This window comes from Dreissena polymorpha, chromosome 12, assembly GCF_020536995.1.
Source record: "Dreissena polymorpha isolate Duluth1 chromosome 12, UMN_Dpol_1.0, whole genome shotgun sequence".
Taxonomy (NCBI): domain Eukaryota; kingdom Metazoa; phylum Mollusca; class Bivalvia; order Myida; family Dreissenidae; genus Dreissena; species Dreissena polymorpha.
Genome location: NC_068366.1, coordinates 24,384,344 through 24,398,090, shown reverse-complemented (window position 1 = coordinate 24,398,090; position 13,747 = coordinate 24,384,344). Strand labels below are relative to the sequence as shown.

At 33.0% G+C, this 13,747-nt stretch overlaps 1 long non-coding RNA gene across 1 annotated transcript in view; it reads left to right on the top strand.

Moving 5' to 3' along the window:
- The window catches only part of LOC127853951 (uncharacterized), a 180,633-nt gene continuing 166,886 nt past the window's right edge, over nucleotides 1-13,747 (top strand). The window contains exon 1 of the long non-coding RNA XR_008036808.1: nucleotides 1-65. This is a non-coding gene — a long non-coding RNA (uncharacterized LOC127853951). The remainder of the gene's footprint in view (nucleotides 66-13,747) is intronic.

The following is a 13,747-nucleotide window of genomic DNA, read 5'->3' as shown; positions in this document are numbered from 1 at the left end:
CCTGTACTTATAGTTGGAACTACAGTTGCTATAACAAAAACAAATGGATACGGCGATGATCATTAGTATGTTTATCATGCTCACATATATAAATAGATATTGATTATATATATAATAGTCTAATTCGCTGAAATAGCAGTAGTTTGCAAAAGATAGTAATAAAATAACACCATAATCGAATCTTTAAATGTTTTATGCAGTCCTATAGTGCCTCGTTATGTAAATCAACAATGTTTGAAGACCTATATGAACAATGCAGTTTCTTCCAGCTTCTGGCTTTCTCTATTCCGTGGACTCAGATGGGCATTTGTGGCTCCAGCCTTGTTCGTAATACTGCTAATCGTTTACTGATAAGTATCTTAGTGACATTCAAGGAAGATGGACATAGAATCGAGAACAACGGAATCGACGTGCATGAATTCAAAAAGAACAATATGAAGTGCATCAACAAGCTGTCTGTGTTTGTCGTAAATTAAGAGAGGAAATCAAAAAGGTTTTAAATCATATACTCAACGTGATTTTTTTTATTTCTGCTGTTAAAGAAAATGTTTACTCTAAAAGCAATGGCAGACAAGCAAATTAAAGATAAGATCAACCAAGATAATTTCATATTTAGTTAAACTTGTTTAAATACCACGTATATAAGATCCCGAGTCCCGCAAACAAATCACTCTTTGCGGTAATAGTTTAATTGTAACATACTTCCTGCCAAAAATACAAAATTACCATCAACATGAAATCGGTCAATTCATTACGGTTTAGTGATTATGTATGAAACTATTCTTAACACACGATAGCATGCAATGCCAGCAGCAAATCAAGTACAATACGTTCGTACTAATCGGGCAGTAACGAAGTTAATCCATTTGCACAAATCTCTTTCAAACAAATGTATTTGTAAACTTTAATATGCTTTTCGGTAAAAGAAACGTTATGGTTATTTATTAGAACTTGTTGAATAACAATAATTTATAGGACAACTTGATGGTATTGAACGGGATTGAAAACAGTGTAAGTACACGCAAACGTGATAGCTAACTGTTTTTAGAAAAACTCTTTGGTCTCTGTGCGTTCTTGTACCTCTGATGGGCGTCTCCTGGATTCTCGGCATCTTCTACGTCAACGAGTCGGCCTCATGCATGCAGTATGAGTTCGCAGTCTGCAACGGGCTTCAGGTTGGTATGCATAATACATCGAACCACTAAGTGTTTAATAAGTACCTTTTGCCAGATCAACGATTGCCATACCAGTGTTAACAATAACGTTCAAGTTGTGTACTAACTTCTTTAAAAGGGTTATGATAATCCTCAATATGTTTTTATAAAGAGGCACGTTAAATACTTCATTCGCATAAAGAAATATAAGCTTTTGAATTGTTTGTTGTTATAACCAGACGGGGTAATCATGTGATAGACAAGATGGCGACGTCCATGCAAAGACAGGTATTATTCGACGTTTTAAACCCGTTATTACTTTATTTTTTTATGACACTCTTTTACCAGCTATATCAGCAAAAAAGTTGTGAGCGTCTGTTTCTTATAAATATTAGCTCTACATCTCGACTTTACTCGCTACGAACTTTCTAAGTGGGAACACACGAACACAGCTCTCGTAGCGAATAAAGTCGAGATATTAAGCGAATCTTAATGTAAAATAAACGCTAATCATTCTCATGCTGATATGGCTGGAAAGTGAGCGGCACTTACAAATTAAACAAAAGCAATAAAGGATATAAACCGGCAAAACAGACCTATATCGACATGGACGTCGCCATCTTGACTATCACGTTATTATCCCCTCTGATAACGTTGAGGTTTTGTTGCAGGGCGTTTATATCTCCGTATCCAACTGCATTTTAAATGGACAGGTAAACGTCTTATGATTTCTTAAAATTGTATCTTCTTCTGTTCCAATAGAATCATGATTTATATATGATATTTTGATTTATTGCTATTTGCTCTGCACGTGACAATTATTAGACCGGCAAACGAAGTGATGAGCATGAACAAATTATGGTGGTGATAATGTTGCAATACGGTATCAAGTCACGATTGCAATTAATTACCATGTACCTCTCAAACGAGCAATTTATAAGCTCTTTACTTTACCGCACTAAATTCTGCTAAAACTTTAATATTGACAATGATATTTACTTTGTTTTGCGACAGGAGCATTTGCCATAAGAACAATAACGTAATATGTGTTTTGCGTTATATAGGTTAGATGTGGCTTCTAGACGGGAAGAATCAGGCGCCGAAACAAATCAATGGCGATTTTGTTCTCACTGGTAATAAGCATTATAGTATAATTAAAAACGAGGCAGCAGACACACGAACACAATGAAAACATAAAAACACGCAGTTGGTTTTATTAAAAAGATAATACTTATAGAAATGTATACGCATTTTAGAAACAAATGTGCACATATTTACCCATTAAATTAATTTAATTACAAAATACCATCAACTAGTATACACAGTTTATATATATCAAAAATGACACTTATTATCCGGCCGTTGGAAGAATATTCAAACGTAATATGGGATAATAGCACTGAAGCAGAAAACATGAACTTGATGAAATTCAAACCGAAGCAGCGCGATTGCATTTGGAGCATCCAAATTAGTATCTATAAACGCACTACAAAACGAAATTAACTGGGAACCGCTGCAAGATCGACGCGACAAACATCGACTTAAGCTCTTTTACAAAATGCAAAATTCACTTACCCCTCAGTACTTGACCGACCTCGTACCTCAACATGTCGAAGCAGCTACTAGGTATAATCTCCGTAATTCAAATAAATTACGCACATCCGAATCAAGATCAACGCTTTACTATAATTCATTTCTACCAGCAGTCATTCGAAAATGGAATATACTACCAGAAGAAAGTAAACACAGTGAATCGTTGAATATATTTAAATCCAACCTTTAAAAAAATGATTAAAACACCGTTATACTTTTATGTAGGAAAACGCTATCTCCAAATACTTCATACGCGACTAAGGACTAAATCGAGTGCGCTTAATGAACACCTTTACGCAAAAAAAACATCATCGCATCCCCATTGTGCTCCTGTGGAGATATCGAGTCTTATTACCCCTTCCTTCTCGAATGCCCTCATTATAACACCATTGGTATTACAGTAATGAACAGCATCACCAGAATATCCAGCAATGTTGAGCTTTATACTCTTCTTTTCGGAATTATACATCTTAACAAAACTGAAAACTCTGAACTTTTCATATATGTTCATCAATTTGTAAAAGAATCCCGGCGATTCGCTTGACAATCCGGTTACGATAAGTCGTTGTTGTTTATAATCCCTGTCCTCCCATCAACAATCCTTCGTCCTTATTTGCTCATTGTTTTTCTGATTTTTTTTTTTTTCTCTTATTATTTTTTCTATTTCTTTCAAAAATTTCGTATATTCATCACTCATATTTCCTATGTCTAGCATAAACTAAGTTTATTGTTCCTAATACACTGCCAATAATGTGAAAATATAATCCCAAGGAGAGAAACTATATAAGACTCATTTCTTTTGTTTCAATCCTTTCCTGATATCAATTGTATTGTGTATTTTGATATATTGTACTTGCCAAAAGAAGTAAATATGTTAAACTAAAAATGAAACTCACTAGGATATGTGACATGTTCGTATTTTGAATTATTACAAATTTTTATTCGTTAAGTCATTCATATTTTTTGAAGTAGTTATTCGTATGTATAGTCATACATAATGCATTCAAAAAAATATGAGAACAAAAAAAACTAGATAAACAATATCAACTATTGCTAATAATTGAAACGTTACGCAACTATACCTAGTACATGTAATCACATGTGTGTTTACAGTGGAGAAATACGTTTAAAACCTGAATATTAATAACTCTTTTTGCTCCAGTAATTTATCCTCTAAGAGGTATGATTTTAATGTTTGCTTTGAAACATCCATTAATTTAGAACTTAAAAACAATTTTCGTATATGGTGATAAGCTTTAATTAATTCGCTGCTCAGCGTACATCCACTAACCATCTGGTATGGTTTATATGTCGTTATGTTGTAAAACTACGCACAATTTACAATGAGAAAACTACAGATAAAATTCATATTCTAACACGCGTTTCAACCGGTTAGTGAACATGAATGAGTTTACCACTTTAACTCAACAATTGTTTATTAACGTGTACATAAACACTGAATGGAGAGACGCACGATTATCAGAGGACATGTCGTAAAAGATTTTTTCAATTCATGTTTTGCTTTTCAGAATCTGCATAACGTCTCGAAAGAATCTAACGGGATGCTGCGTGATTGCGATTAAGACAAAACGGAAACAGATACATCCCTGGGTAATCTGCATGCGTTACTGGGCGACCTTCAAACCATAACATCTGGCAATCAATGAAATAGGAACGACAAGCAACGCAAAAATGTGGATAAGTCATGTGACTGATCTTGATGAATAGAATTATCATATGTAGGGAGTGTAATATAAGTTTTAAATGTTATGTTTTATTAAGATAACTTTCTTTTTACTTGTATGTAATTGTTTAGGACTTGAACGCATATTTAAAATAATGATATATGCCTGAAAACTTAACGTTATGTTCACATGTATAACAATTATTCTTTCGTATGAAATAACCTTTCCGTCTTGAACGTTTTTGAAGGTTTTGTTTCCATTCTAGAGAAACGAGAATTGATTTATTCCTACCACAAAACAAAAATGTACATAAAATAATTCAAAATATTTAAAATTCGTTTTGTATTCTATGTTAAAACAAACTGTTTGCATAATCAGAAATCAGGGATATTATAACAATTTTTAAACTCTTGTTTTGTGTATGTTTGTGATTCATTGTTTAAATCAAAAAGATCATGTATCGAATGCTTTGATGTCGAAAACAACTTATATATGGTGTGTAAATATTTAATGTGACAGCCGCAAAAGCTAAAACTTGTAAAGAACCGAGTGATAATCGAGGTATAGCTATTACATGCCCACGTTAAAAATGACTGCTCGCAAGATTAAAAGTTGAACACTTGTAAAGTTAAAATTATTAGCTGCTTAATGCCCCCATGTTTGTGTTGTTTTTATGATTAAATGTGTTTATATATCATATACTCGCAACAAATATCAGCCGAGATTAAGCCAATATTTTCTAATAGTACGTGTTTGTTGCGTTATGCAGTATGTATAATCGAATGGTGTGACTTTCTTATACAAATGCGATTATTTGTATTCTATTAGCATGTGTTGTTTAATATATCAAACATATTCGTTATTGTGTTTATTGTGAATGTTAAAGTACATTTATTAAAATGTGTAATGAAAATGACATTTGCGTATTGATAAGGACCGATTTGTAAACTTTATTTATGGTTATCGGAATTTAACAGCAAGCCGAACGGTTACACACGACCACATAAATTGTAAATATACTGCCCGCCAATTTCAAGTCATCTTCCGAGTGAAAACATCATAAGACGGTTCAAAGTCTTATTATAGTCTTACCTCCGTTAGAAGTCACCTTGCAACAATAAAGAGATGTATGAGTTAAGTGCTCGAAAGATGTGTTTATTGTAGTCTTTGACAGCGCTATTTTTCGCATTATTTCTGGTCCTTTACAATGCACATGTGCACTATTTACATTCGATTTAAAATACACAAAAATATCAAAAACCTGGACAAGGAATGTTAACTTTGAAAACATCAGCATTCCTCAAGACTGTAACTATGCCAGCTTTATCCTTGGAGAGTTGTGTTTAACGACCAATTAATCGTCTCTCATTTGAGACATGCGTTATTAATGCCGCTTAGTTGTTTAACAAACAAGTTATATCCATTTATATACATGTACGGAAGGTGCTCGCCATTTACCAAATTTACCGAATATGTGTGATGACGACTATCACTTCGAAATATCGATTCGTTGTTTCACGATCTCGCATCGTAATCTAGACCCATAGCAACTTGTTTTCGCATTAAGGCCCTTGTTATTCATAGCAAAATCCTGATGTCATATAGCAAAAAAAATATGCAATACAGCAATATTGTGCGATCTCGACTTGCGTTTTCTATGGATATACCTGGGCGAAACATGGTGAGAAATCACGAGATAACGAACGAAGATCATGATATGAAAATTATGTTTTCTTATTGTGAAATAACGTTCTCGCATGAGATTTCGCTCAGTCGTGTCTTTTTCTTGCGGTATCGCGCTTGTAATCAAGAGGTCGGCAATGCGAAACAGCGGATGGTCTGGAACCCGTTGATATCGCCGTGGACTATGAATACAGTGAAGTCCGAATGGTAGAGCTTTAAAAAAACTCTTCTTTTTTACTTCCGTGTGACAAAGTTGTTGAGGAGTATGATATATACAAACAACAAAATTCATACAATGACAAGTGTTTCAGGGTCAATGTTTTATTCCATCACACACATATTCTGACAATTCATTACAAATACTAGTCTAGAAACTGTCCTGGAACGAAACGATCGTTATGTGTTAATTTAGTTATTTCGGTATTTATTTATGTTTTATTTATTTTTATATTTATGTATTATGTATTTATGTAATTATGTATTTTTATATGTATTTATCAAAAAGCATCTCCGCTAAGTGTAAAAAATAAATACCTTAAAACCGCTGCTTGTAGGACTCGTTTGTTTATGTAACTAAATCTTAGTTGTCATCAATTGTGTGGGATTGTCGTATAACAAGGTTCAGCAAATTGTACACTTACGAGTCATAGGCATATAATTCATACACCAAACCCAAAGAACGGCTATCATTAAAAAAAAACCATTAACCTTTAGTTAACACATATAATACTAGGTCAACGATCCGATGAGGTGAACAATGAATTTATTTTACGAACTAATACATTTTATATGAAAAAGGAACAGGGTATGCCAAGATATAATATTACATCGATATCACAAAAGACGTTTTATGGAATGCATTTCTATAATTATAGTACAGTTGTATAAATAATGAGCTTGGATTGGGGATACAACAATAAGAATAATAATAAGCCACGATATCAAATGTTTTTTATTAGACTTTACAAAGTCAAATGTGTTTTTGTTCTATTTTTAAAGTTGCATTCAGCAACTTCTGTTGTATTACATTATGTATTTTGGATTTACGAAATATATATATATATATATATATATATATATATATATATATATATATATATATATATATATATATATACCTGTCCGATGTTTCGGTAAATTTTCAAGTATAACTTGACTTTTTTATCTAGTAATAAATCTGCTGCAAACCAGTTAACTATATTAACCCGAAAATGTATGGTATATATAATTAAATTTGTTTATGTGAAATTAATTAATTGTTAAAGAAAAAATAGTATCGCTTAAACAAACCTTTATGGAATAATGGATCAATTTCGATAAATGATTAATAATATATTAATTATGATGATATAATGAAATGTAATAAGAAAAAGTAATATTGCCTGGGACCAATCAACCGTTACATTCATTCATCGATTATAATCTTCATGTATCGTTTTTGTTCTTCAATGGTGCCATTATATAATATAAATCGCGTGTGTATGAACACTGGTTTTAAATGCAATACTCGCTACAGGAGGAATGTTCACATGGTGATTGTTATTTAAAGGCATAAACACAGATACAAAATATACAAAAGAAGCTGGATTGTAATAATATGGACAACGTCTGATGGCGATAATAGGCGATACATATACATGTAGCAATAGTAATAAAGGAAGTATTTAAAGCCTTGACAGGGGATTTATTGTTTAGTTACAGACAGAAATTTAGTGGGTTTCCCACAAATATAAATATAATCTTACAATCTAATTTACCTGTTTATGTTCATTAATGTTAAGATCACTCACGTACAAGGTAACACTATAATAAAATATGCCTTAACACATTCAATGTGTAAAGCAATAACTTTAACAAAAATTAAGTCAAACTTGTTCCCACCAACTGTTAAATTCTCATGTAGTCTCCAGCCTTAAAGCAAAACAGTGAATATGTAGTACAATACCATGTTTTGCCTACCACATGCACACAGAAATATGCAAAAATAAAAGTCACGGCAAGTGACCATACATATAATTGTGACATCAAATAAATACTGTTTATTTTAAGAGAGTTCAGCATTGAACGCCAAAACTATTTAGAATGCTGTAACCTTAAGGGAGCTTAAGGATAACGTGAATGATATCGTGATGACTGTCTATCAATCCGTCTATTTTTGGCATCATATGGGGTAAACGGAGTTAATTTTCGGTAAATAAACAATATTGATATTAGAAGTTGACATTTCCGAATAATATAATGATCGCTCGAATAGATTTACAGATAAGTAACATACGATTAATTTTCTTTTCGTATTTCACTTACATCCAATATATCTATTATGTTAGCTGTTTAAGTTGGCAGGTTATTTACGATAGTGACACTTAACAGCTTGTAAGATTAAATCCGGATAAAACAGTTTATCCGGTTCATAATGTAATGTAATGAACGAGTCATGAAACCTGGCAGCCCGACCAAACTTTCTGGGGGGCCTCTTAGTTTTGTATAACAAACAAAAAACGGACATCACATGTTATGCCAGCCAGTTGATAATGCCATAATTTTAAAACATAAACAATAATTTTGAAATTTAACATTTTATCGATGAAGTACATGACTTAAGTAAACCATTCTGACGACAGTTTTAGGACACAATAATTCTTCCTTTAGCATGATTTTGAAACACGAAAGACACATTATGAATTGAGTTCCCGGCATGTATAGAAGTAATGTTAATACGAAGTGTATGATACTGTTGTGAATACGGGTCCTTGTTGACCCCGAACTTTCAAGACCACAAGAAAGTACTCGAAAACAAGTTTATAAATGACATTAACAATCTAATCAAATGTAAGTGAAAGTTGAACAACATGATTGATTACTTTTTCATCGCCAACGTAAATTTCGTTCAAATGCAGATGTTCACGATCGGATTACATTAATAATAATGAATATTTGCAAAAAAAACGGATGTCTTTAATACGATGTAAGGCATCTTATAACTGAATATAAATTACGATGACGTATACAGCGATTGTTTATATTTCAGGAAGAACCGGCCATTTTTTACAACAAAATCCACATGGTTGTATTTACATCTAACAAAATTCACGGACGTTGATCACGGGCGCCACCTCCTATTTGCGACGCATTGATCAATGAGCAAATGCCACTTCCGAGGTGTCGCTAAGGACCGAATGTTGTTAAATGTCTCGGATAATTCTACAGAGTGAGTTAGTTGTAAATGTTTTTTCAACATATTTCGCATTATCTTTTTAATCGGGCAATGAAGAACGATTCAGTGAAGATTTATACATCCACTCATGTGCAGAAACCTATAATATCAACCAATTTGGAAACGTGATGACTATTGCTAGATTTAGCTTTGTGCGTTCCATTTTTACTTTTACTGACGTTTTTTAATTGGCCGGTTACAAGATGTGTGTCAGCTCATGCAATATATCATCGAATATTTCATTTTAAAGACTTGAAATATCTGATAAAAAGTGTTTCAGAAGTGTAGTATATATGACCTTCTGGAAAAGTTGTAAATAAATCTTGAAATCTTTACAATATTGAATCTTATCTTACCTTATTAAATAAAGACAAGGTGATTTTTGCCACAGCCGGTTTGAATAAACGATGGCTTAAGTCGTTTATTTTGTTGAAATAAAGTAAACAGCCTGCTTATCGTTGTATGTATCTCTGACTGATGCATGAAGTCCCGATTCTTCAAATTAAGTACAATAACAACTTTATCGACAACATAATATAAGAAAAATAAATAAAGCGTACCTGCATTTTTCGTTTTGACATTCCTTTGTACCCATTGTATAGCCCATTTCCATAAACGTGTTAATCATCGCTTGGTCGTCCTCATCGGACGTTGTTCGATGCCTTCAAAACTCATATGACGTTAAGTAGTTATTGCTGATGTCTCTGTTATTGCACGACGCGTTCCTGTTGTTAATCTCTAGTAAAATAACTATTGAAATAAGGTGTTCGGTTACGTATAAAATAACCGTTATTTTGCAAAGAGATGCTGACAAATATGTGATGGGTAAATTATTTGTTGGTTAAAGGAGGTGGATTATGATTTCCAATATGTCTACAGTTGTGAGCGTACCTTCATGTTTCAAACCACCTATAAAAGTGTTGTTTTTTCTAATATCTATTTATGGTACAAACAACTTCTGCTCTGTATTGCCTTAATAATATGACATTCAGTTTTACGCATGTATTGACACACTATTGATGCTATTAGGATTCGCTTAAAGGAACAATTTTGATTTCTGTCGGGATAAGAATGGTTGAACCCATTGAATCATTGAGGTTAAAGACTGATTTGAGGAATATTATTTCAATGCTGGATTATGAGCTGATGTCAAGCATCAATGGCGATGTATCAGATTAAGCACACTGCTAAATAATATCGATTAATTAATTGGAAACTTTGATCCAGGTGTCTGCGAATATGTATTTTTGGTCATTAAAATCTTCACATTGTATGTATGAAGGTCCTCGCGTTTGAAGTCCTTAATTTGTACGAACTTTTCCAGTGTGTGATATATGCAAATGAAGGTCCTCGTGTAGTATGTAGTTGTCCATTGTGTGATATATGCAAATGAAGGTCCTCGTCTTGTATGTAGTTGTCCAGTGTGTGTAAAATATGCAATTTAACGTTCTCGCTTTGATGTTCTCATAAGTGTAGCTAAGCAAGAGAGGTCCTCGAAGTGTTTTCTGTGGTAACTACTGCGTGTATAATATTTTTGATTTTTGCTTTCCTATCTATATCTGCGTATTCATATATTTTGCAATAGAGAAAGGGCAACGTTTAATGATGTCCTCAAAACCATGTTAAAATCGAGGACCCCGGAATGGTACCTATAAAAGCGCATGTGTGCGTGTGTGTATTATTGAATTAATGAACTTAAATCATTATAAATTACTTTATTCGTGCCATTGACCTAACAATTACTTATATATATACTCTAGTTATGTTATTTATCTTTGTAAATGATCTACTGGCTGTATTGAGTTGCTTCATCTTCATCTTTTGTATGTGTATATACTCGATTGTTTTTAATTGTTTATAGTCTGTGTAATATGTTATGCTCTTCATGAATGGAGGAAAATAAACGTCTTTCTGTGTGTGATGCAAATTAACAATAATCGAATAATTCTTCCGAGATCGGCAAGACAATAAGAGTTGTTTCCCTTTGATGATACTTTTCATTCAATATATAACATGACGAGGTTGCTATGTCCACTTTGAAATAACAGACAGCTAAAAAATAATACGACGTTTTTAGTTGTTCGCTTGCGAACAACTCAGATTAAGAGCAAGTTGTTCCAGCCAGTTTTGTGGTGACCCAAAACCTGAAAACTACCCGAGAAATAATTCGCGGCGCTGTTTCAGTTCTTGAACTACAATCATTTACAAATTGAAACATACTATCAATATCGTGTTGAATGGAACAATTTTTAGAGGATCATTTATCTAAAAGGTCAAAAAACATTGTTTAGCTATAAGAGTAAGTTTATGAACGATTAAAATAGTCCACTACGTGCTACTTCAGGCAAGTGATTTATTACCGCAGCACAGTTCATTCCAAATCTGAGGCTATTAATAGATCAGGGAAAATAAAACGCCTGCTGAACAACAATGGTATGTCGATATTGCAATACACTATCATGCGTCTTTTGCGTAACCTCGTTGATAGCGCTTGACTGATTTCTGGTAGTACAGCGGGAGGGGGGTCTGATATGGCTGGGAAATGTTCGGATGTTCTCCATTGTTATCAACCAATAATAGCTTGATTTAAATAATAGCGGTTGATATGTTAAGGTTTTTTTTTGAAAGGATTATACAAACAAACACAGCCGATTCATTTTCTGATGAACGGGAGAGAAACGGAAAAACTCAGTGCTATGTTTTCAATAGAACCATTATTTCATTATGTAAAGAAAAAATATTAAAAGTGAAACGTTTTATTTTAATACGCATATACATTATATTTCAATTTGTTTCATAGATATACGTAATACGCTGTTTATTATAAAAAATCGTGAACTTCGGAAATAAATTATCCATATTCGCTTAAACTCATAACACACATATCATGCGTTGAATATGCGACAAACAAGTGATAACAACAAAAACAATTTCAACCTTTTTATAAATTAAATTATTACAAAAAAATATGGCAATGATGGGCTCATATGGCATAAGACCCATTTTAGCATGACGCCGGTCTTTAAAAATCTCATGGCGTATTGTACATGGCAAACTTTTCGATATAAAATTAAATTCTAAATAGCAAATATAGCAAACTGGCAAATTAGGGAATCCTTTTCAGGCGTTCAGGAACAATTCCCAGACTTGCTGACCGAGTGCGGCAAAAATTTGTGGTTACATAATGACACGATATCCTTCTTATCGTGACCGTATACTATTTCGGTAGTGTTTGTTTTCTCAACTTGAAACCAAAACTGTGTTTATCGAAAGTCAATTATGTCTTTCCCTGACACACAAGGCGCCTTCTGAGCTACCTAACTCCTGTGTTTGACTAAAAAGCAAGCATTAAATATATAGTACCTAATCAAATGATGTTGGACAATACATATCATCATATCTATTTAAATTTGGGCCATAACCACCTAGCATTTATAATAGTACTTTTTGAGTGGCTTTTGACATGGGGTTATTTAAATTCAATACTGCACATTACGAATCGTATGTCACAACATCTGCTTAATATGTGTGTTTCTAATATCACACACAACGTATCAGCAAAGAAATCGAGACATGGCTACTATTGAAGCATGTCATCTAAGTAGGGTGTACATAACTGAATCCATTTTAATACGAACTGCAGACGCCTGCACCTGTATGACAATAAAGTTCAACACGCTCTTATGCGTGATGACCGGAAAAATATTATTCATGGTTTGAAAAATGAGGAAAACGGCTTTTACATAGAAGTAAATTTACTTCCGTCCAAGACTAGATCAGCAGCGACAACGAGAAACACTGCATTCGAATATGGTTAGAGTTTAGACAAAAGTGTTTTCCTTTGTTATATTGATGAGTGTGGTATTTATTGGAATACATTGTTAAAATGGTGTACATTTGTATAAACCTATAGAGGTTTTCTTTAACGTGTTTAAGTTGGTTTAGTGTTGAATTTACGGGTTTTTTTTGCGAATTCAAAAGATGCAAATGTTTACACCGGAAGCGGAAGTCCTATATTTGATGATTAACGTGTTCAGGTGAACAGCGTGGATACCAAACAATCATCAATTTTTTATGTTATTAATATTCAAAACCGAAACTGTGCGATTCGCAACACTTTATATGTTGAACGTGTTATTTGTGTAGATTCAAACAGGACTGTTTACTGACAAACAATTAGAATGATATAATATATTACCGATCGATGTAAATATATGTTTAAAGAAAAACATAAATGTGTCTTTTCTAAAGGCAGACATATACAATATACAGCTATTGACTTGTCTAACTATAATCCAAGTATATTTTGTCTTTGCTTTATTGATGTGGAGGAAATTACCCTCTATAATATTGCATTATATATCTCGACACATGACATGATAATTTAATACAAAAAGTATATAGTAATGCAATGATTG